The sequence below is a fragment of the Cryptotermes secundus genome, unplaced genomic scaffold, assembly GCF_002891405.2.
Source record: "Cryptotermes secundus unplaced genomic scaffold, Csec_1.0 scaffold1606, whole genome shotgun sequence".
In the NCBI taxonomy this organism is placed as follows: Eukaryota; Metazoa; Arthropoda; class Insecta; order Blattodea; family Kalotermitidae; genus Cryptotermes; species Cryptotermes secundus.
Window position 1 is genome coordinate 717761 of NW_019738371.1, and position 21924 is coordinate 739684.

Below are 21924 nucleotides of genomic sequence, written 5' to 3' on the forward strand. Positions count from 1 at the left end.
AACTGTTGATAACACACTCGGCGACTGTCACTTTACGACTCGACTCGGCGACTGTTACTTTACAACTCGGAACTGTCTTCGGCGATGGCCAGGTTACAACTCGACTCGGCGACTGTTGCTATATGTCAACTCGGCTCGGCGACTGCCCAGATTCCAACTAACTGGTAGGTGCTATGCAGTTTCCTTATATAGCCGCAGTGGTGCCTGTTGCGTTCCACGTCACAGTAGGAAGTTGATTACGGGTACGTAGCGTTGCGCGTTACGTCACCGCGGAGGGGAGGGAGGGAGCGAGCGCTACGTTACCGCCACGCGCCTGTGGCCTGAGTTGCCACGTTGCTGCTGGGTAGGGAGGGGTTCTCCGTTGCGCAACATGTTACAACATTACAAGTGAATTTACTTGCTTTTCACGTATAGTTTCCTTGTAGGTCTATGAAATCGACCGAAAATTGTCCCGCGATCGACGCGTTGGACATGCCTGGTCTAAAGAAAATATGGGAGCCTCGACGTCTCACAACCATATGTGGCTGCACGGCCTGTTTCACGGATAGCTTTACCTTTTTTTTTACCTCTTACTTGACATTCCACAATTGGCCGCGACTTCCAGAACAAAAGAAAGACTTTATTGATATTAGACAGTGTGGGAATGAAATTTATTTGCTTCTTCTAGTGTAGTACGACTTCGGGGACGTGTTAAACTGTATATTTATGTACGTAAATCTTTTAAAGAACATTATAATTATGAAATGTGAAACCTTCATATTCTTTAGTAATTGACTGAATAAGAAACTTAGACGGTATAGATACGGGATACGGGCTGAACGGCCGGGTTCGATTCCTGGCGGGGCAGGATTTATTTCTCTTCTCCATAGCGTCTAGCTGGGGCCCACTGAGCCTCCTCTCTAAAAGGAACCATGGGTCCTTTTCCCTGGAGTAAAGTGGCTGGGGCGTGAAGCTGACCACTCACCACCATCTAATACCGAGGTCAGGACTGGTAGAACGATATCCCCATTACCCCTTGCTTCGTCATGGCGTAGTGCTCAATTAATTAATAAGCACAGTAACGTATGATTCATTCAGTACATGTCTGTAGTTGTGACTGTTCGCCAGTTTTAATATTATCACGTAGCAGTGACCGGTTGCATGCTGATTTATTGTTTGTTTATAAGGCGGGAGGAGCTCATCTTGGTGCTGTTGCCTTTTGCCGAATGCGCGTGTTAAGTGTACACGGTATACTTCTACAGTCTTGTTACCGAAAACTGCAGTCGATCCTTTGAGACATTTAACTTCATCAGAGCCAGCCTTACGCAAGGAACCAATTTCCTTCGGTTCTTTGACTCTCTGAACCGATGGAAAATAACATTTCTGTGAGTTTATATTCAGCGCTTCAGAAAGTGACTTAAGCAGCATTTGGCAATTGCAGTGCTAACTGCTTACCACTTCCATAAGAATCACTGTTAATGTGGTAGCCTGTGAGACATGAACCAGTACGTACTGACAGACGGAGCGTCAGAACGTAACCGAGAAGCTACGTTCCACATCTGCTGTAGGTCTGTGAGTCACTTTAATCCTCACCTTTCAGTATTGGATCGCAGGCAGATTACATTAGTTCTATAGAAGAGCACATGGGTTCATCGCAGCTTATACAAAAGTCTGCCACTAGAAGAAATTAGAAGGAAGTTCACTGTTTCTTCGTGAAAGTGGCGTAGACTCTACGAATTGTTTGTTTCTTTCGTGTGAGCTACAAGACCACAAATAGTGCCCAAAACACTTCACGACCACTACATCCACCATTTAATGGAGCGTAGCCTATGCTGCTAAAACAGAGTATTTTAATAAGCCAGTAATCAAACAGTCAAACATTACAATCTCCTTTATTTAACCGTTTTAATAACAACATCGTTGGAGAAGAGTTAACCTGTGATCACATACTTTTCTGTTATCCAGTTTTTTAGTTGCGTTGCTGATTTGTTTTATTTTAGAGCATTTTACATTTCAATTTTTACACACTCGCAATGAAGTTACAGAAGGACACTGGTGACAGTGGAAGAGCTCATTTACTTGTGAAACTTGAGATGTCACGGCTATGGCCATGATGCGGTCTTCTGGAAAGCGACGCCCTGCAATTTTATAGATAGGTACCAAAATTTCTGAGGAACCATCTTCAGGATAGCAGATAGAGGAAGGAGACAGGCTCCTGCGAAATATTGGTACCTATCTACCAAACGACAGATATTTGTCTGATAAATTTCCTATCAAGAATGGTCTAAAACAAGGAGATGCTTTAGAGTATGCCATTAGAAAGGTTCAGGAAAACCAGGTGGGACTGAAATTAAACAGGACACATCAGCTGTTGGCCTATGCCGATCATGTGAATCTACTGGGTGATAATGTAGATACCATAAAGAAAAACACACAGACTTTAATTAACGCAAGTAAGGAGGTTGGTCTAAAAGTAAACAGAGAAAACTAAGTATATGTTGCTGTCTTGTCACCAAAATGCAGAGCAAAATCATGACATAAAGATAGGAAACAGATGTTTTGAAAATGTGGCACAGTTCAGATATTTGGGAACGACGATAACAAATCAAAACCTTCAGGAGGAAATTAAGAGGAGATTAAACTCGGGTAATGCTTGCTAACATTCAGTCCAGAACCTTTTGTCTTCTCGTCTCTTGTCCAAAAACATAAAAATTAGAATATACAAAACTATGATTTTGCATGTGGTTCTGTATGGGTGTGAAACCTGATCTCTTGACATTAAGGGAGGAACATAGACTGAGGGTGTTTGAGAACGGGGTGTTGAGAATATACGTGTATTTGGATCGAAGAGAGATGAAGAGACTTGTACTTCGCCGAGTATAATTAAAACGATCAAGTCAAGGAGGATGAGGTGGGCAGGGCATGTAGCACGAATGGAGGAGACAAGGAATGCGTATAGGATATTGGTGGGAAAGCCAGAAGGAAAGAGACCACTGGGAAGACCAAAGCGTAGGTGGGTGGACAGTATTAAAATGGATGGGATGGTATGGATTGGATTGATCTGGCTCAGGGTAGGGATAAGTGGAGGGTTCTTGTGAACACGGTAATGAACCTTCGGGTTCCATAAAATGCTGGGAAATTCTTGAGTTGCTGCAGATTTGGCGGCTCCTCAAGAAGGGCTCGGCTCCATGAGTGAGCAAGTCTACCAGACGACACGTGTTGCATCCCAGAACATCGCGAACTTCATACTTTATACCTGAATCAAGCCTTACGTTTGGAAATGAATTATCTGTGTGGTTGTGTACACAAAGAGACCAACATTGCAAGTACCAAGCCTGTCATTGGACACGATTCTGTTTCCTCTCCATCCACATCCGGTTCTCACAATATAGTTCTACAAGATCAATCTTGCAGGTCACGGTAGCCGAGCGGTCTAAGGCATGCACTGTCTTCGCTCGCTCGGAAGCCGGGATAGTGGGTTCGAATCCCACTCAGGGCATGGATGTTTGTGTGTGTTTTTCTGTGTTTGTGTACAGGTAGAGGCCTTGCGACGAGCTGATCACCCGCCCAAGGAGTCCTACCGTATGTGTAAGATCTAGAAAAACCGAAGTGAACGGAGTTCATGGAGGTAGGCCTAGACCCACTGGGGCTGTAGTGCCAAGGAAAAAAAAAGATCAATCTTAATTTTATCCTTAGTTGTAAGCGACAGTGACGAGAAGTTTTATTTTAAGAAGTTGTTTAGTTCAGAAGAGGGAACTTTGCTTAGACTGAGTAAACTGACAAGAAATTGAAGCCTCACATTTTTAGTAATGTTTCCTCTTCTTGCTGAACTGATAACGCGTTTAACAGACTTCACGAAACGTGTGTTTCAGAGTGTTGAATTTTCGTAACTGAGTATATATTTGTCGTTAGTGTAGTTTCACATGTGTATGTCTTATAATGCGCCAAGTGTCGATTCAACAAACATATCAGAACAATCGTAGTATTATCCTTTGTTTTAATGTATCGACACTGTCTACATGTGTTTCCTTAAAAAGAGAGCCAGTGGACTTAAAATCTGGGGTTCTGTGAAGTAAGGTCGCCTCTCCCTATCCAGCAACATGGAAACTTTTCGCTTAGAGCAGCTCGAACAAAGTTGCTGAAAGATTGGTGCGCCATCTTGCTGAAGAGTTCAGCTTCCTCTTCTTCCATTTGGAAGTTTTCTAGCACGTCAATATAAGCGGTCCCCGTTACGGTAGCCTCCGAGAAAAAGAAATGTTTCGGTCGAGACAGAATGTCATCTCGACAAGATCTGCTGCATCTCAAGAGGCACAGATGTGGAACTTCACTGACGTTTTAGGTTTTGTTTCTTTCAGTTATGTGACGTGATTAGGAAAATATGACGCTTTGAAATACAGAACGCATTTTATGGACACTACCTCCCGTTTGTCCGTTTGCTACAATATGTTGTGACGTTTGCTTATCCTGACATGTTAGAAGGGAAATCTCTCTAGGCCCGTATGTCAACAAGATATTACGTTTCATCCATCAATCCAGCATACTGTAAGTTCTGGTAAGCGGAGCAGGCTTTCGTGTTACCTCCATGTGTGCGTTTAGAATAGGCAGGCACGTGGTGCAATGGAATGAATGCTGAATGCATGTAAACACGTGGGGGGGGCACATTTGTATATGGTAGTCTGTATGAAGAGAATGATCAAGTCAAGGAGGATGAGGTGGGCAGAGCATGTAGCACGAATGGGGGTGAAGAGGAATGCATATAGGATATTGATGGGAAAGCCAGAAGGAAAGAGACCACTGGGAAGATCAAGGCGTAGGTGGGTGGACAATATTAAAATGTATCTTAGAGAGATAGGATGGGGTTGTATGGATTGGATTGATCTGGCTCAGGATAGGGACCAGTGGAGGGCTCTTGTGAACACGGTAACGAACCTACGGGTTCCATAAAATGCTTGGAAATTCGCGAGTAGCTGCAGATTTGGCTTCTCCTCAAGAAGGGCTCAGCTCCATAAGTAAGTAAGTAAGTAATCTGTATGAAGATATTAAGTAACGCGAGGGATGCCGACAGGAAGAATGAAAGAAGGAAGTAACGAAGAGAGGTAAGAAAGAACAAAGGAGAACTAAGTAGAGGGGATATGTGCCGTGTGTTTAGTAATTTAATCTGCCTTACTACTAAAGAAAAGGATGATGTGAAAGGGAAATTAAAGAAGAAAGGTAAGAACAGATGAGAATGAAGAAGAGGACAGGTGTGCCACCTGTTCATTAATGAAATTTGTCGTGATCATAGCTTCGGAGAAGTTGACGCGAAGGTATGTACCTTCATTGCGAAGGACATTTTCTTGTGCCGGCACCTGAAGGTGCGTGATCCATGTGTGTGACTAGGACCAGGCTGTTCATAGAAATGTCCAGGCTGAAGAGACTGGAATCCTGAAAAGTACTCAGTACTATTTCAGTGTAATAAAATTTGGTATCCGTTGCTTAGTTTATTTATTGTAAATTTTCAAAATGTTTCACGGACTTATGAATAACCCTGTATTGTGTCGTGAGTGCAGTGTTTCTTTTCAGCATGACCGGTGGAATAGAAGTCTCGGAAGTGACGGTACGCTTATGTGAAACGCTTTTTATCGGGCTAGTTACGCTGCCGTCCCAAGCGACCGTACATGTAGGAACGAATTCCTGGACCTGCATTCTAATAATTAACTTTCCCACTCTCCCGGGCACTTGTACTGACCTAGAGCGTCTGTTTATTCCATCCGCGGATGCAATATGTACAGGACTAAGAATCGTTGCGATGGTTCACGTCATTTCACTTCACCTGTGATTATGTATAGCGTTTTTCTGCTTTATGTTTGCTTATGAAAGGAACCGAATCGCCCCCACACCATTGATCCAGTTAAGATATTCCCAAGGGATGAACATTCGAATGGATGGAAGATGCGATGCTAGCCGAGTTGTCCCGACACGACTTCCGGACCAGTTATCGATCGTGGACGTCGGCTGGCATGCCTTAGCCCGATCATAGCGGTGGATATTAGCTGCTAATAAGTGCCACCGTTGTAACTCCGTGTGTCCTTTGCGTCACCATTTTCCAACCAGCGTTTACAGCGACAGAGAGATTGTACCAAATGCTCGTACACTTTTTTAATATTCAGCAATTCATTGCTTGCATTCATCGAATAGAAAATATTTCGATCGGTGGCCACGTTAGACGTAAGTGACTGTAATTCTGATGCAGGCTTGTACTTTGAGGAAATGAGTTATCGTACCGATTTTTCGGGGTCATACATTGACACTAATGTAGTTGCCACCCAAAAACACTAATCGAAATTAGAAAAATGGAACTGGGTGTCCACTGACAAACTTGATACTGGGAGACGCTCATACGTGCACGCGTAGCTATAAACACGTTTTCTTATGCTTCCTCTTTCACGATTTTAGGATTGAATGCATGTCACTGAGTTTGTAAGTAACGGCGTTATAATTAATAATTTGATAAGTAACCTATTCATATTATTTATTTTTATTAGGCCTATCAATAATATGTCCCAGAATTAATAACTTTTCCATTTTATGTTCTCTTTTCTTTTGTCAAACCCCATTTCGTGTTACAAGGTCATCTGCAGTGATTTGTCCATTTTAATTTTACATGTGTTGAAATTGATATCTGGAGCGTGACAGATGTAGTTCCTGTGTTTAAATCCGTTGCAGGACACGGATAAGGAAAACTTTGCAGAGGAATAACCATTGTTTGGATCTGTTACCTAGCAACGACTAATTAAAACAGATATAGAAGACTTTTTATGTGTTATAATTACAGTAATCTTGAAAATGTTATAATTAATTGTAGTTACTGCTGGTGAATATTCAATAAATCGACTCAACCAATCCAAACTCGCGTCTTTAGACACTTAATACACGTGACAATATTTATGTTCATACAGATGTAACGTGATTGGAGAGGGAGTATGATGTAGTGTTTGGAAATGTTCTCCCCAGTATTCTGCTGCCGAACGCCTTCCGTGTTTTCTTACATATAAAATTAAAATACATGTTTATACTCATACAGATGTAACAAAGGTGGGAATGAAACGTAATGCAGTATACCGCGGTGTTTCTTGAAGGAATGTTGAAGGGCAAGTTACTGAAAGTCCCTCATATAGAATTTCAACAAAATATGTGGAAAGACATGGGATAAATAGAAAGTCACCTGATGAAAACGATGCTTAATTATGAATCAGTATGGCTAATAGTCGGAAATTCTGAACAACTCTTGATGAAATTCTCTTATATCGAATTTTAACAAAATGGGATACATGGAACAGTTCATTTACGAGTATGGTCTGGTGTAAACTATTGTGCTTTATTATGAGGCAGAAAATCTGCATTAACCAGCAGCTTTTAACGAAAATATCGAATTTTAACGAAATATGTACAATGGTATAAGTCCTAGATTTGCGTGCTTGCCCTTCACATAAGGATTTTTTTTTTACTTTGTAAAGAACGTCTGACAGCTCCATTGTTGAAGTAACAGTCCGTTCTGTGTTATGTCGTTTAAGCTTGTAATCTGAGTAGCTACGTGGTATTTCTGCAGGCACTTGACTGTTCTGTTACGAATAAAATTAGGAAATAGCTGAGCGGGTTTGTCGATTTTCCTCGTTACGAGACTCACTTTATTAATTTATTCACGTTATGATATATTGAAGACCATAGCAAGGGGACATAACATTTGCTCCATTCCTGGATTATCCCTCGAGTTTCCTCACATCGATGTCTAGCGTTACAGCCATTCAAGTCCAATTCTGATTTTCTTGGCGTCCGTTAGAGGCGCCTCTGTGTCGACGTCGACGCGGACTGATTCTCCACTCAGTCGCTTGGACGCTGAGAGTTGTCTGGCTTTCGAGCTCTGCATAGTTTTATAAGTATGGTCGTGTGTTCGGTGCAGTGTGCTAATATTATGTTGTGTGTTGAGTGTTGCTAAGGTGAGCAGCTGAGGAAAATGTTGCTAATATTGCACAGCATGCTGTTTGTTAATAATATACAAAGAAACGGCGCACTTCAAGGCGTATAGGTTTCCTAGTCTTGAATCTTATTGCGAACAAAATGCCCCTAGTGTGATACTGTAGGTTTTCACTGCGACGAATCTGAATGTTGTAGACTGTATAGCGTCGAATGCTAGGGTAATAATGGCGAAATAGGATTTGGACTGAAGCAGTCCTAGCACGATCCTGGCATGTACTTGTATCTACAGGGACTGAGAGGTAACACGAAATACGTCAGTGAAGATAGTCAGTGTCCTGGCCGAGATTTGAACCGAGCACCTCCTGAATAAAATTCTAGATCGTTCTCACTAGACCTTCCAGCTCTGTGTGATGCCGTGTACTTAATTTATATATCTGTATCTTATTTAAAGGCGCTGTCAGTTGTTCAGATTGCATAGCGTGGGATGTATGGACGATAGTGAATAATGAATTGGGAAGGATGTTGAAGTGGTCATGGCCGAATTTGAAGTGATATCACTGAAATTTTCCTGGAGGGACTGAGGAAAACTAAAAAGAACTCCGTCAGAATAGATAGTGAATAATGAACGGGACGTGGCCAGGGCCTAACTTAAGGTACTAACCCAACATTCACTGGAGGGGCTGAGGAAGAGCGTGAAGAGCCTCAGTCAGGATAGTCAGTATCCCGGCCGAGATTCGAACGGCACACTTCCATATCAGAAGCCAGAGGCGTTAGCTGTTGAGCGAACTCAATCGGTAACTACAAAACGACACAGTGTCACATCCCAGAAGATCGTAATCTAGAAACTAACCCGCGTTGAGTTTTAGGTCGCGATAGTTGCTCTGTATTAGCACTGACTTTTTCTGTGTGCAGTGAAGCAGTTTCAGCATGTCTACGTTTCAGGAATGAATAATTTTGGGTTTGCATTGTGTCTGGTTATCGATGTTGATCCTCCTCTCGGATTGTTACACCGTGTGGATGTGGGATATGTTGCTCACATTTCGACACTTCGACGCTGAAGAAGGGGGCAGCATATATCTCCGAAATGTCGGCAGACATCTTGCATATCCACACGGCGTAACAGAATCTACATCATGCAAGGCATAAGTTTCCACATGACACAGTCATCCCGTTAATGTATAATTATTATCTGTTGTTTGCTGTCATGTAACTTATGATACTGAGGCCAATTTTATTTTTGGCCTAAAACCTTTGTTTTAATTTATTACTGCTGATAAAAGTTTGATATTTGGGAATGACTGCAACAAATCAGTTCGTGGTTCTCACTGTCGTGACTATAAGGGGTACTAAAATATACAGAACCGTAATATTAGGCCTCTTTATTACTTTGTATGGGTCCTTCTCCCAGAGGAAAGAATATATGGAGATAATTAAGAACGAAGTGGTTAGGAGACATTCGACTCCAGAAAGAGGAAGCAGGAGAAGAAAGACGGAAGTACGTAGCGAGGAGTATCATAATATATACCGCCCAGCAGCCGTTAATAATGATAAAGTTGTCCCAGTGCTTAATGCTTAATTAATTAAGCACTATGTCATCAGCCAGGAAGGTTGAGGTAGGTCATGAGGAGAGGATATTATTATTATTATTATTATTATTATTATTATTAGAGGGGGTGGGTTTCCCCATGCACTTAGACCAGTTATTCGTCCATTGTGCTTCCCCTTTCATTTCTACTGTCGCCATACCATACCTGTACTGGTGCGTGCTATCAGCCCCGTTCAGCCAACGAGGTCGGCCGTCGGTACCTGATATTTTCCCCATTTACCAGAGGCATTGGAAACTACTTGGGCGGGAAATTGTTGCCTAATTTTGCTCAGAGGTCACCTAGAGATAGGATCTTTTACGTGCCGTAAATCTACGACACGGGACCCACGGCTTAAAGTCCCTCCCGGAGGACTTGCTCCCTGAATTTTTCCGCCCTTAAAAATTCCACGAACCCGCGTATCTTGAGTCATGAGGCGGGAACGTTACACCTAGACTACGGAGGCCGCTTGCAGAGAGGATAAATGTGTACAGAATTTTAGTCTGAAACTCCGAAGGAATCACACTACTTGGAGGACTTAGGCGTAGATGACAGGATAATAATAAAATTGAGTTTAAATAAGCAAGGTGCTAGTGTGGACTAGATTGAACTGGTTTATGAGAGGATCAAGTTGTGGGCTTTTGTGAACGTGGTAAAGAACCTTCGGGTTCCACGAAAGGCAGGGATTTTTTTACTGACGAAGGGACTACCTTCCTTGGCACTACAGCCCCAGTGGGCCTAGGCTTACCTCCCTGAACTTCTCCGTTCACTTCGGTTTTTCTAGATCTTACACATTCGGTAGGACTCCTTGGGCGGGTGATCAGCTCGTCGCAAGGTCTCTACCTGTACGCAGACACAGAAAAACGCACACACACAAACTAAACATCCATGCCCTGAGTGGGATTCGAACCCACGATCCCAGTTTCCAAGCGAGCGAAGACAGTACATGCCTTAGACCGCTGGGCTACCGTGACCGGCGAAGGCAGTTATTACCGATTTTAAAGTACTATTTAGAAATTCGTTTGGGGAGACGAGGAAATTCACGAAATGGGGTATTAACATTTTAATTGCACCCTGTATGAGGTATGGGCCGGTCACGGTAGCCGAGCGGTCTAAGGCATGCACTGTCTTCGCTTTTTCGGAAGCCAGGATCGTGGGTTCGAATCCAATTCAGGGCATGGATGTTTGTGTGCGTTTTTCTGTGTTTGTATACAGGTAGAGGCCTTGCGACGAGCTGATCACCCGCCCAAGGAGTCCTACCATATGTCTAAGATCTAGTAAAACCGAAGTGAAATGTAGATGGAGGTAGGCCTAGGCCCAAATGAGGGCTGTGGCGCCAATGAAAAGAAAAGAAATGAGTTATGGAGCCGTCGAGACACCCACGAGTTAAATTAAGTTTTGAAATCTATGGAAGTATCAGTGTTTCAATCAATGTTATTATCTCATTCAACCACTACATGTTTCGGTCTCATTGGCCATCATCACGTGGCCAATAAATAAATTAAGTTCATCATTATTGAATTACGGAGTGAAATGGATGTATTTTACAACGAAAGTATTGCAGTAAATTCTTGTGTTAAGTGATAAAAGATTGTCACGTATCCTGGTAACGCGAAAAGTAATTAATGGGTTCCGAATTGGATATTCACCAGGCGGAGCTACAATGTTATGTAACGCAATCTTACTGTAACTATAACACTTCGCAACTATGAACAATGATAACACTCTAAAGGTTACTGTAACTACACCACATAAAATAAAGACTTCACTTCTGACTTCTGTTTGTCTTCTGCGTCTGTCGTATTCTGTCTCCTGGATTTTTATCTGCAGTAATGTCTAGTAATCTTCTAGTAATCCTCTTGAGGTAGCTGTTGGCGTACCGAATAGAGCACACCGAGAGGAATATTTGATATCTCTGTTGTCATGAAAACGTCCTTTTCGTTGCTGTAAGAACAGTGTTTACCTAACCGTTGTAAGGGAAGCCTGTTCTGTATGTGTTGCCTAGGAGACGTCTTCAGTAGTTCCTCTGTTGTGGTTTTTTTGAGACCTTCGTTATTAAGTAACAAAAGTTCTATTGTTGACGACGTTACATCGGGGTTTTCTGGTTCCATATCTTAATGCTTTCAGCAACCCGTCACAATATTAAAGTGCTGAAAACATTTAAATTATGGTAGCTTAAGTATAATGTGGGTTTTTAATATGGTGTAGGAAGGCTGTATATGTAAAATTAAGTGACGAGCAGTTCGATATTTATTGATATTTTAATATTTGATATTATTGGTTTATATAAGGAATTGCAAAAACTGCTTTTGATTCAGACTGTACCATCACCTGCTCGGTGGCAAATATGTATAGTTATATGTTTAGGCATTTTTATTCTAATTATTATTATTATTATTATTATTAGGCATTATTTTTCTTTATACAGACAGTCAGGGTGTGGCGAGATAATGAGATATAGACGAATTATTATAATTTTGTCATGAACCAGGCACGAATGGATTGAGACAGCAGGAACTGTATCTCACTAGTTACATTTCGCGATGTCAGGACACGATGGGGACCCCAGTGCATGTATTGTTGAGCACGCAAACAGGTTAGGGAAGTAAGCATATGACTCATCAGATTTTTCTGGGGGTCTTCCTTATGCAGCTTGATCGTTAAGTTCATTGGACACGACACGCATTCATTCTGTTCATTGTTTTGTATCCGTTGCTGTTTCAGTTTGTACTTTCAGCAGTTGTTTATAACTTCTTTCAGTTCTTTGATGGGCCAACTCATTATTTCGCTTGCACTTTTGAGGTTATGTGCCACTGGCCAGCAACTTTAAATCCAGGTTATAGAACATTGTGATTGTGGAGCAATTGGTGGAATGAAGAATGGCAGGGGAAACCGAAGTACTCTGAGAAAACCTGCCCCAGCGCCACTTTGTCCACCACAAATCCCACTTGACCAGACCTGTGATCGAACCCGGGCCTCCACGGTGGGAAGCCAGCGACTAACCGCTTGAGCTGTGGCGCGGCCAAGTAAATAAGAAATAAATTCGAGTAATTCCTGTACTTAATTGATGACGTACCATGCCATGAAGGTGAATGGGGTAGAGGAGGTATAGCTTCACTGTTCTTAACCTCGTCACCACATGGAGGTGAGTGGTCAGCCTGACGCCCGTATCTTAGACGCCCTCGGTACCCAGTGTCCAGGAGGCTGGATGGGTTCCAGAGCTCAGTCTGTTACCGGGTATTGAACCTCTGCTGCTCAGTCATTCAGCCCGTACTTAATGGCAATACCAACTGAGGCTGTATCTTGAATATTAAAATATTTTAGCGAGACATCTGTAATGTAAACATTATTGTTTTTATTCCAGACGAACTCGTTTTATGTAGCGAAATGTTGTCTTCATGTGGCCCTTGAAATCATTCCCTCAACTCTATGCCTTCTGTCTGGCTGCGACGTTTGATATCTGTTTTACGTTTCGCTCCGTAGATGTGTTCTGTGTTGTGTTTTATGTGTTTGGTTTCTTGAAAGCATGGCTTGCGTGCTGAGTGGCCGTTACGCGGGCGTACAGTATATGTGTACGCTGTGCCCGTAAAAATCGTTACCACCTACACTGTAATGATCCGTATGTCATGCACCGATGCATAGTTACGTGCTGTCTGCTTGGAATTCATTCACATACTTTTATTTACATTTTAAACGTAAGGTTTGATCGGAACCCATGTGCTGTAAGCGTTAAGGTTGTGGCACCGTGTTATTTCTAAAACGTTGGTATCCGTCTACAAGACATTTTGGAGATACTTGCTCCCTCCATCTTCAGGGTTGAAGTATAAGAGTGTATGGTAAAGAATCAGCCGGGATGTATAGGGGAGCTGTAAAGAAAGTAGTCACCCAGACTCAGGGAGGCGGAGGGGAAGAGATGGGACCCAGTCTGGGTCAGTAGGAACTGTGAACAGGAAAAGAGAACTTCTTTGTGCCACACGAGGGAATGGAATCGTGAGACAGTTTTGAAGAGCTGTTTTGGGGATGGGGAGGGTTATGTTTTGATTTGAGAGTCTTGGTCGTTGTTTCATGTTCTTTATGACGTGCTTTCATATTTCGGAGATTTTGCACGAGTCTGAGTTTATGACGCGCTTACGCCGGAACTTAATTGATTCCAGGTAACGCTCAGGTTTTATCGAGCGGTTCAGGCAAGCCAAGTTCCTGACCACAGAATCAAAACTCACATATGGCTTTATCAAATCACTTCCTGAATACTTTTAAAACCCCTAATTTGCCACTTTAAATGTAGGAAAACTTCAGCGAGGCAAGCTTTAATAGCTGGTAGAAAATTGACTGTTGTCAGAAAAGTAGTAAGTTTTTTTTTACCACTGTTGCTCATCTATTATTTTTGTTTCCTGCTTGCTGCGACATTTTTTCTTAAATAACGTAAACCGATCATGGGCTGTATTAACTATAATTCCGATGTGGAAAGTGACTGCCTGAAGAAAAGCTTAACCCGTGGAAAGCTAAAATGTCTCAGGAATCGATGTTGATGAATGAAACAACGGGTTGCGAAGACAGCCACGTTTAATTTTTAAATTTGTATTGAATTCTTGTCATTAACAAGTCTGTACCAGTCTTAATACCTCTGATGAGGAACTGGCATTTGAAATAAATGAGAGAACGGATTCTAAAGACGTCTTTTACGTTTATTTTTATTTAATTATTTTCGTATAAAAATTTGTAATTGTCTATATTTACCTTATAGAATACTCGAATTCGGATTGCTAGGAGATCAGTTACAGAGAGTTCTATCTATGGGGTATTACGTCGTATAGTCTGTTGAAAGGTAACCAGTGTTTCGCAGAAACATGTAACCTCTATCTTCAGAGTCATGAAGATGGAGACGATATATTCTTGCGGAATGTAGGTTGACTACACGCTGTTATATCCCAGTAGATAGAACTCTTCATAACCACTTCTGTGAGGACCTCGTTTCTTTAAATTTAATTTAATTTCAGTCATCTAACTTCTGTGAACACACCAGGATTTCTTTTGTCCCAGCGTCTCATTGTGTCCCTATGCCCTGCATCGAACGGATATTCCCTAATTTAAATAATATGTGCGGACTCTTACAGATTTAATTATGAAGGGACACATTTCCCCTCATGACCTGTGACCTGTGTTGCATAGGTTGCCGCTTTGCAGTGTCCAGTTTCGGAGCAAGCTCTTTCTGAATGTGGAAACTCTTTTGAATTGATGTCTCGTCAGAAACCACTGTGAGAGAAGGTTTTGGTTGTCCTGAAATCAGTATTTTTCCTGACGTGACGGATAATATCCCTTACTGTCCAGAAGAGTATTCGTAACGAAGAATGTATAGGAACTTTCTTTCAACATGAAGGCAATATAAGAGGATACTTGGGAAATTATTTTTCAGTGCCGCTGTGTTGTAAGTGACCGTCTGACAGATTTTAACTACATTTGACATGCATGTAAGTTTATTTTGCAGGAAAAGGAATATTATTATGCCCTAGGCCTTATACGTATAGAATGAGGGTGTTGAGGAGAATATTTGGACCGAAGAGAGATGAAGTGACATGAGGTTGGAGAAAACTGTACAATGAGGAGTTTCATAACTTGTACTCTTCTCCAAGTATAATTAGAATGATCAAGTCAAGGAGGGTGAGGTGGGCAGGGCATGTAGCACGAATGGGGCAGACGAAGAATGCATATAGGATATTGGTGGGAAAGCCAGAAGGAAGGAGACCACTGGGAAGACCAAGGCGTAGGTTGGTGGACAATATTAAAATATATCTTAGAGATACAGAACGCTATGGATTGGATTGATCTGGCTCAGGATAGGGGCCAGTGGAGGGCTCTTCAGAACACGGTAATGAACATTCGGGTTCCATAAAATACTGGGAAATTCTTGAGTAGCTGCAGAATTGGCTTCTTCTCAAGAAGGGCTGAGTTCCATAAGTAAGCAAGGCCTTATACGTAATTAGCATCATCGCAATGTTAGCCATGCTGAAATACGTAAGAGCTAAACCTTGAGTATGGGATAAACCAATTTTTCATACTGACTAGCTGTAAAAAATTGTAAGGCCATTACAATTTTCAATTGGATTTGACAGTTTTGAAGACAATTTTATATAAAAGCCCAAACAGGCTGTGGACAAAACAATGGAAATACTAAGAAATTGAGGAATAGAATTTGTGTTGGCTACATTGAAAGAACTTAAGTTGGCAACACTGAATGTTCTTCCGTTTGTTTACATTCTGTAGTGCTCGTGTAAGTGCACGAGTGATTGAATGACAGTTCGTGTGAAAGAATCGGAAAATGGGAGACTTGTCCGATTTTGAAAGAGGACGGATCGTTGTTGCGCGTTTAGTTGGAGCATCTGTGAGAAAACTGCCACATTGCTAGGTGTACCGAGAGCGACAGTTTCTAAGGTTATGTTGTTATGCATGAATCATGGGAAAACAACATCAGCGAAGAGGAACAGTGGGCTGAAAACAGCAATGACAGAAAGAGATTGTCGTACATTGGGAAGGAGTATTTCGAAAAATGGCAGAACTGCTGCAACACAGGTGACAGCAGAACTGAAAATTCATCTTGAAGACCCAGGTTCCACAAAAACTTGTAACCGTTCATCATAATTTGGTGGACCCTTTTGTATTAATTAAGTTTATATTAAGTTAATATCACGTAACTACAAACAGAGATCGGGCAGATAGCCAACTTTTACACGCAAAAGTGACATAGTTCAAGTTTTGCTATGTGGACAGGAAGTAACATCTGGTACATTTCCTGGAATTCTGGCAGTTTCAGCAAAGTCGGAAAGTCTTTGAGAATTTGAGAGCTGACAGCTTGGAACAGCTATAACTTAGAAGTGGGAGGGCCGGAGCCTCATCTCCGGATCATAATGCATTAAGTCGCTGTCAACCTTAGCGTCAGGTCAGCAACTGCCAGAATCACATAGCAAAGCAACATGATTGGAAATTCACAAATTTAGGGAAACTCCTAGTTTTCAAACTAAACCAGTGGCTCATGTTGGAGGAGTGGATTTCTCTTGGAGTCTGTGGTTCGTGGACCTCAGTATTCAGCGAGAGTGCATTCAACCTCAGGGAGTCTTCATCCAACTTTCGGCTAAGTCGGACACAAATTACAACTACGTCCCTTCAGTAAAAGTATTATAAGTAAATTTCTAAATAAGTGTTACTAATAGTTTCCTTTGTATTCACTGAGCTGGAGTGAATTAAATAATTACTAAGTGCAAAAGTCTGAAGTGGTGAGTGTGACTGTAGTGGAAGATTCTTCCTGCCCTGCCCGAGGCAGGCTCGTAAGACCCCTGGATAAGAACTCATCTCTACCCATTAGAGAGCAGAACCCAGCTACTCCCGTCTTTCCCTTCTTGCGGGACCCCTAATGGTAGTACAGGAAACGAACTCTCGCATACCAGCACCAACAACCACAATGCTCCTCCCTTCCCATCTAACTTCTCGCCATCCACGAGAAGAGGACAGTAACTCCAGTGGAGGCGTCCAGACACGAGGGGCAGATGAACCGCAGCACAGGGAAAGGAAGGGATACAGGTAAAAGAACTAATAAATGACGAAAAGTCGGGCAAAAGGCAGTCACGAGTGGTGCCAAACATAGGGGTAACAAGGAAGAGCGATTACAAACTGTTCGCCCTGAGCTTCACAAATCCGACATCTTCAGTAGGGCTGCAATTGCTAAACCTCTGTTTACTGAAGGTAATGCTCAGATAGGTATAGCAAGTGTCACGTAACTTCGAACAAGGCCAAGAGCGCCAAGAGTAACCTTGAATGCGCAGGAGAAAAATTTCAAACAAGGGGGCGGGTTGCGGAAATGCGGGGAATGCGTGGCCTTGTTCGAAGTTACGTGACACTGTTTCGTTTTTCTAAACGATGGTGTCACGACCATAAATCCTGGACATCAGACAACTGGAAACGTGCGTGATAGGTCAGATGAGTCATCCTTCACGCTGTTCCCTACATCAGGAAAAGTTTACGTTTGGATGACACCTACGGAAGCCTAGAATCCGGAATGCCGGGTTCCAACTCTAAAACACCCGGGAGGTTCTGTGATGGTTTGGACAGCAATATCGTGGTATTCTGTTGGTCCATTATTACCCTTCGTCTCCGAATTACTGCAAGGGGGTATGTTGGCAGGTTGGGTAATCAGGTGAATCCCAGTTATTTCCGAACAACGATGCAGTTTTCCAAACGACAGTGCCATCATTCACACAGCTGGAACTGTTCAGTCATGGTTTGAAGAGCGTTCAGGTGAACTTAAACTTGTTCCTTAACCAGCACAATCACCAGATTCGAACATCAATGAACCACTGCTGTCAGTTTTGGAGACTACAGTGCGGAACAGACTCCCAACTCCGACATTTCTAAAGCAACTTGAACATGTTCTTCAAGAAGAATGGTATAAAATTCCGTTAGAGACTGTTGAAAACTTGTACGAGACCATTGAAAGAAGGATTGCCGCTATATTGAAGGCAAAAGGTGGTCCAGCACCATATTAATACTGTCACGTGTCTTAGTGACTTCAGACGCGGGCTTGGCTCAGTGAGTCGATTTATTAGATATGCACGATGTGGAACTACAGTTAGTAACACAGTCTTACTGTAACTAGAACACTTCGTAGCTACGAGCAGTGATGACACTAAAGGTTACTGTAGCTACACCACATAAACTGCATACTTCACTTCTCACTTCTGTGTCTGACTTCTTCTGCCTTTTCTGTTTCTGTTTGGATCTCACTGGAAGTTCTGACTGAGCGAATTCTTTCCCGATTCGTCTTCCATCTGAGTGTGAGCCTTATGTTACGACCGACGGCCAGTCGGCCAGTCTGTCTTGGAATATAACGCCGATCTGGGGCTTACGACCAGATTTTTATTCCTGTCAGACAGTTGCTTGTTTGTTGATGTGGGGCGCTCTCTCTGACGAGATGACGGGTCTGTCGTTAACAGTTGCTGCTGGCTCTCGCCAGCGCAGTCTTTCTTGGGTCCGAGTACCGTGAGACTCGTGACCATATTTTGCTGTCTCAGATTCGAGACTTCCCTTTTCGTCACCTCCTACGACTCGCAGGGTCACCGTGGAGGTATTCGACCCCTACGCCACACGGGTAAATTCGTCCGTCTGGAAAATTGCTTACCTGTTATAATGTTTCGGCGAACCGTGTAGAATTCACTTCTTTCGGCAATACAATTATTGCATTCTTAGCCGTTACTGTGCTTTGAACGATTCGTTGCCGCAGATATCAGCTTTCAACAGTTAAAGTTGCCATAGTAACCGAAGCCGTTGTACCGGGAACGCCCTGTGTTTATACTCATTGCCTAGGGAACCAACATTCGATGTGACGTCCCTATTCCGGCTTTCAGGCGTCACGTCACAATAGTATGGCATATTGCTAAGCAGTGACTCAGTAAACAGCCCTTTGCTAGGTAACACCTGCAACATACACGCACGCGACAATAGCAGGACGGTGTTTTCTATATGGTCTGCTTCGCGATCGTGGCTACGCAAAGGCTCAGTCAACACCTCTACAATAATACGAGGGACTGTGTTTTCTGTGTGGTCGGTACCGAGTTGTTATCTTGAAGACAATTGGCGCTACAATTTTGTTACAGGATATTCGCCGGACAGTAACAACGTAAGCACAGAAACCGGGGAAACTTTATTGTTAAGATTCGTTACCAAGTAACGACTTGTGAAACAGACTGAGAAGACTTAGCGTGGAGTGATCTGTGGTATGGAAATCGGCAATAATGTTGTAGTTATTTGTCGTTACGACCTCTAAGTGGTCAACAATTTCACCAATCCAAACGCCATTTATAGTCACTAATACACGTGACCTTTTTGGCTAGATGGCAGTGTGTATATGTGGCTGATATAAATTCATTATGCCCGTGTGCAGTGTTATGAATACATTGCTTTCATTGGACTTCTCATTTTGCTTAGAAGTAATGGTTTTCAGATATGTGTAACTCCATTTTTAGTACTGACCAATTCTTTCTTCCTTTAAAATTTTGCTTTGAAAATATATACCAATTTCGTGAAGCCTATGAACTCTTTTTCCTGATAATGTCAATACAGTAAGAGTTTAATTGTTGTTAACTCCAGATAACACGTGACTTCTTAATACCCTCCTAGGATGCTAAATTAGTAGCATTTATTCAACAATTGCAAAAGCCCTTATAATAGCTCTGCATTACATACATTGGCTCTGCTCAGCCAATACTGTCTATTGAAATAAGAAAGACAAGTCACACCCCACTTTGTCTCCTTCCCTATACCAAAACATGTGCCATTTTTAGATTATAAAGGGTTCTCTCGATGGTGGAGATGGTCCAGTGATTGAGGTTAGCTCTTTCTGCGCACATTTCATGAACATTGTACTTGTATATCCTTTTTTTTTTTTTAGCAATGTGTAGGCCTTATTTTGAAAGTAAACTAGCTGTTTCCGGCGTAACTTAGGCCGTTCTAGCAGATCTTAAATGTTATTAATTAAAAGCAACGCATTTTATTTATTCATATATTTCATTTCATTTGACAGTTAACCTGTCGTGCCTCCTCGTCCAGTCGTTGCATTACTTCGGCCGCACGCCCTTTGATTGTGTTTTTAAGCAGTTTTGTTGTTACTGCAGCAGAATCGAGAATATTTTGTCAATATCCTGGTTTATTTGTCTTGTTTGGATATAGTGGCTAGACCAAGTGGTAAATATGGCGGTGTATCCGGAAATGGTTTGGAGCATTTCCGGGTGGCGATTTAATCTCGCCCATTGCTGAATTGTACTCTCGTCTATGTTCTCTGTAGGTATTTGCTTTGCATGTATCCCCTGTAAGCTCTGGTTATACAGCCATTGTCATGTGACACCATCAGCATTCCCGCGAACTCGTTTCAACTGTTGAGGAGTGAAAAGTCAAAGTTACTTTACGACTGCCTGTTTACCACCAATAAGTTCGTCTTGGCGTCAAGCCCTTTGAAATCCACGACCAGAGTTCTTATTTTCAACCGAACCCTTGCCGTAATAGTCCTTATGTAACGTCCTTTTTGACAAGAAGATGGGTTTATCTCTTATGGATATGCTTTGCCTTGTCAAATGTACGTATCGCACATTTAGCATTTTATTGAAAATCCTCTGTCAGTACAGGCTTTGCAAAGCAGATCATTCCCGTCTTACATATCTTCTGCTACAACGGCAGCTTAGTCACTGGAACGGTCGTAAGCTTGAAATCCGCCAAGTTTAAGCCTCCTGTATTTTCAAGGTGTGGAGTCAAGAGTCAGAATTACTTCACGACTGGCGGTTTACAGCCAATCAGTTCGTCTTGGCGACAAGCCCCCTGAGACCCACGATCAGAATTTTTGATTTCCAACTGAACACTTTCGGTTATAGTCCTTATGTAACATCCTCTTTAGCGATAGGATGCGTCTGTCGTTTACAGCTGCTGCTGATCCTCGCCAGTGTAGTTCTTAGGTCCGAGTCCCGCGGGACTCATGACCACATTTTACTGTCTCAGATTCGAGACTCCCCCAGCCTGGAGGACAAGGTCCCTCTATTTATATACCTCAGGAACAGGGTGGCCTGATACTGGGTTCCCTTTTCGTCGCCTTTAGAGAGGTGGGGGTATTCGACCCCGCCTCCACACGGGATTCAAGGAATGGAAACGTACCAAAGCGTGTTATATGCACTGTGCTATGACGGCTGAAAGCCGGAATCGTGAAACGAGTGGAGTCGGTCATTGATAGGCAACGGCGCGGTGAACACTTTTGTAAGGAAACCAGTAAACATGTTCCCGCACCAGAAATACCCGGACAATTGCTAGATAATACGTCTCGCAGCAATAGAGGGAATGTTGGAAGAGCTGTTTCCAAATGGGTCCGTGCCCAGGAATCTCCACTGTTAGCAGCCGTGACCTACGAACACTTAGTGACGACTGTTGTCTGTAGAGTACGCAAATTAGCGAGAGTGTTATAATCCTTCGACCCCTTCTGTGGTCTAGTGGTCAGAGTTCCTGGCTACAGATCCAGAGGTCCCGGGTTCGATTCCCGGCGCTACCAGATTTTCTGACAAGTAGTGGGTCTGGAACGGGGTTCGGTCAGCCTCGTGAGGATAATTGAGCAGCTATTCAACGGAAATAGCGGCTCCGGTCTAGAAAACCGAGATTAACGGCCGTGGTGATTCGTTGCGCTGACCACGCGACACCCTCTATCCGCGAAAGTTGGCACTAAGTTCGCCGACAAGCATCGGTCGCTCGGTCGGTATAGTTCCAGTGCGGAACGAAACCACGGAGTTTGTTTTTTGTTTTTGTTATAGTCCTTTGTAGTTACGAATTGTAAGTGTTCAGTAACTCCATTTACTAGTCCAGTTCTCGTGTCTGGTGGCAATATGTA

General features: G+C 42.7%; 1 protein-coding gene across 7 annotated transcripts in view; it reads left to right on the forward strand.

Annotated features, from left to right (window-relative positions):
• The window catches only part of LOC111871023 (endophilin-A), a 182044-nt gene that overhangs the window by 53610 nt on the left and 106510 nt on the right, over positions 1-21924 (forward strand). The window contains exon 1 of one of the 7 annotated variants that reach the window (XM_023863747.2): positions 7862-7955. The exons of the other annotated variants lie outside the window; for them this stretch is intronic. The gene's annotated coding sequence lies outside the window, so the exon portion shown is untranslated. Of the gene's footprint in view, positions 1-7861; positions 7956-21924 lie in introns of those variants that run through there. 7 annotated transcript variants of the gene reach the window in all.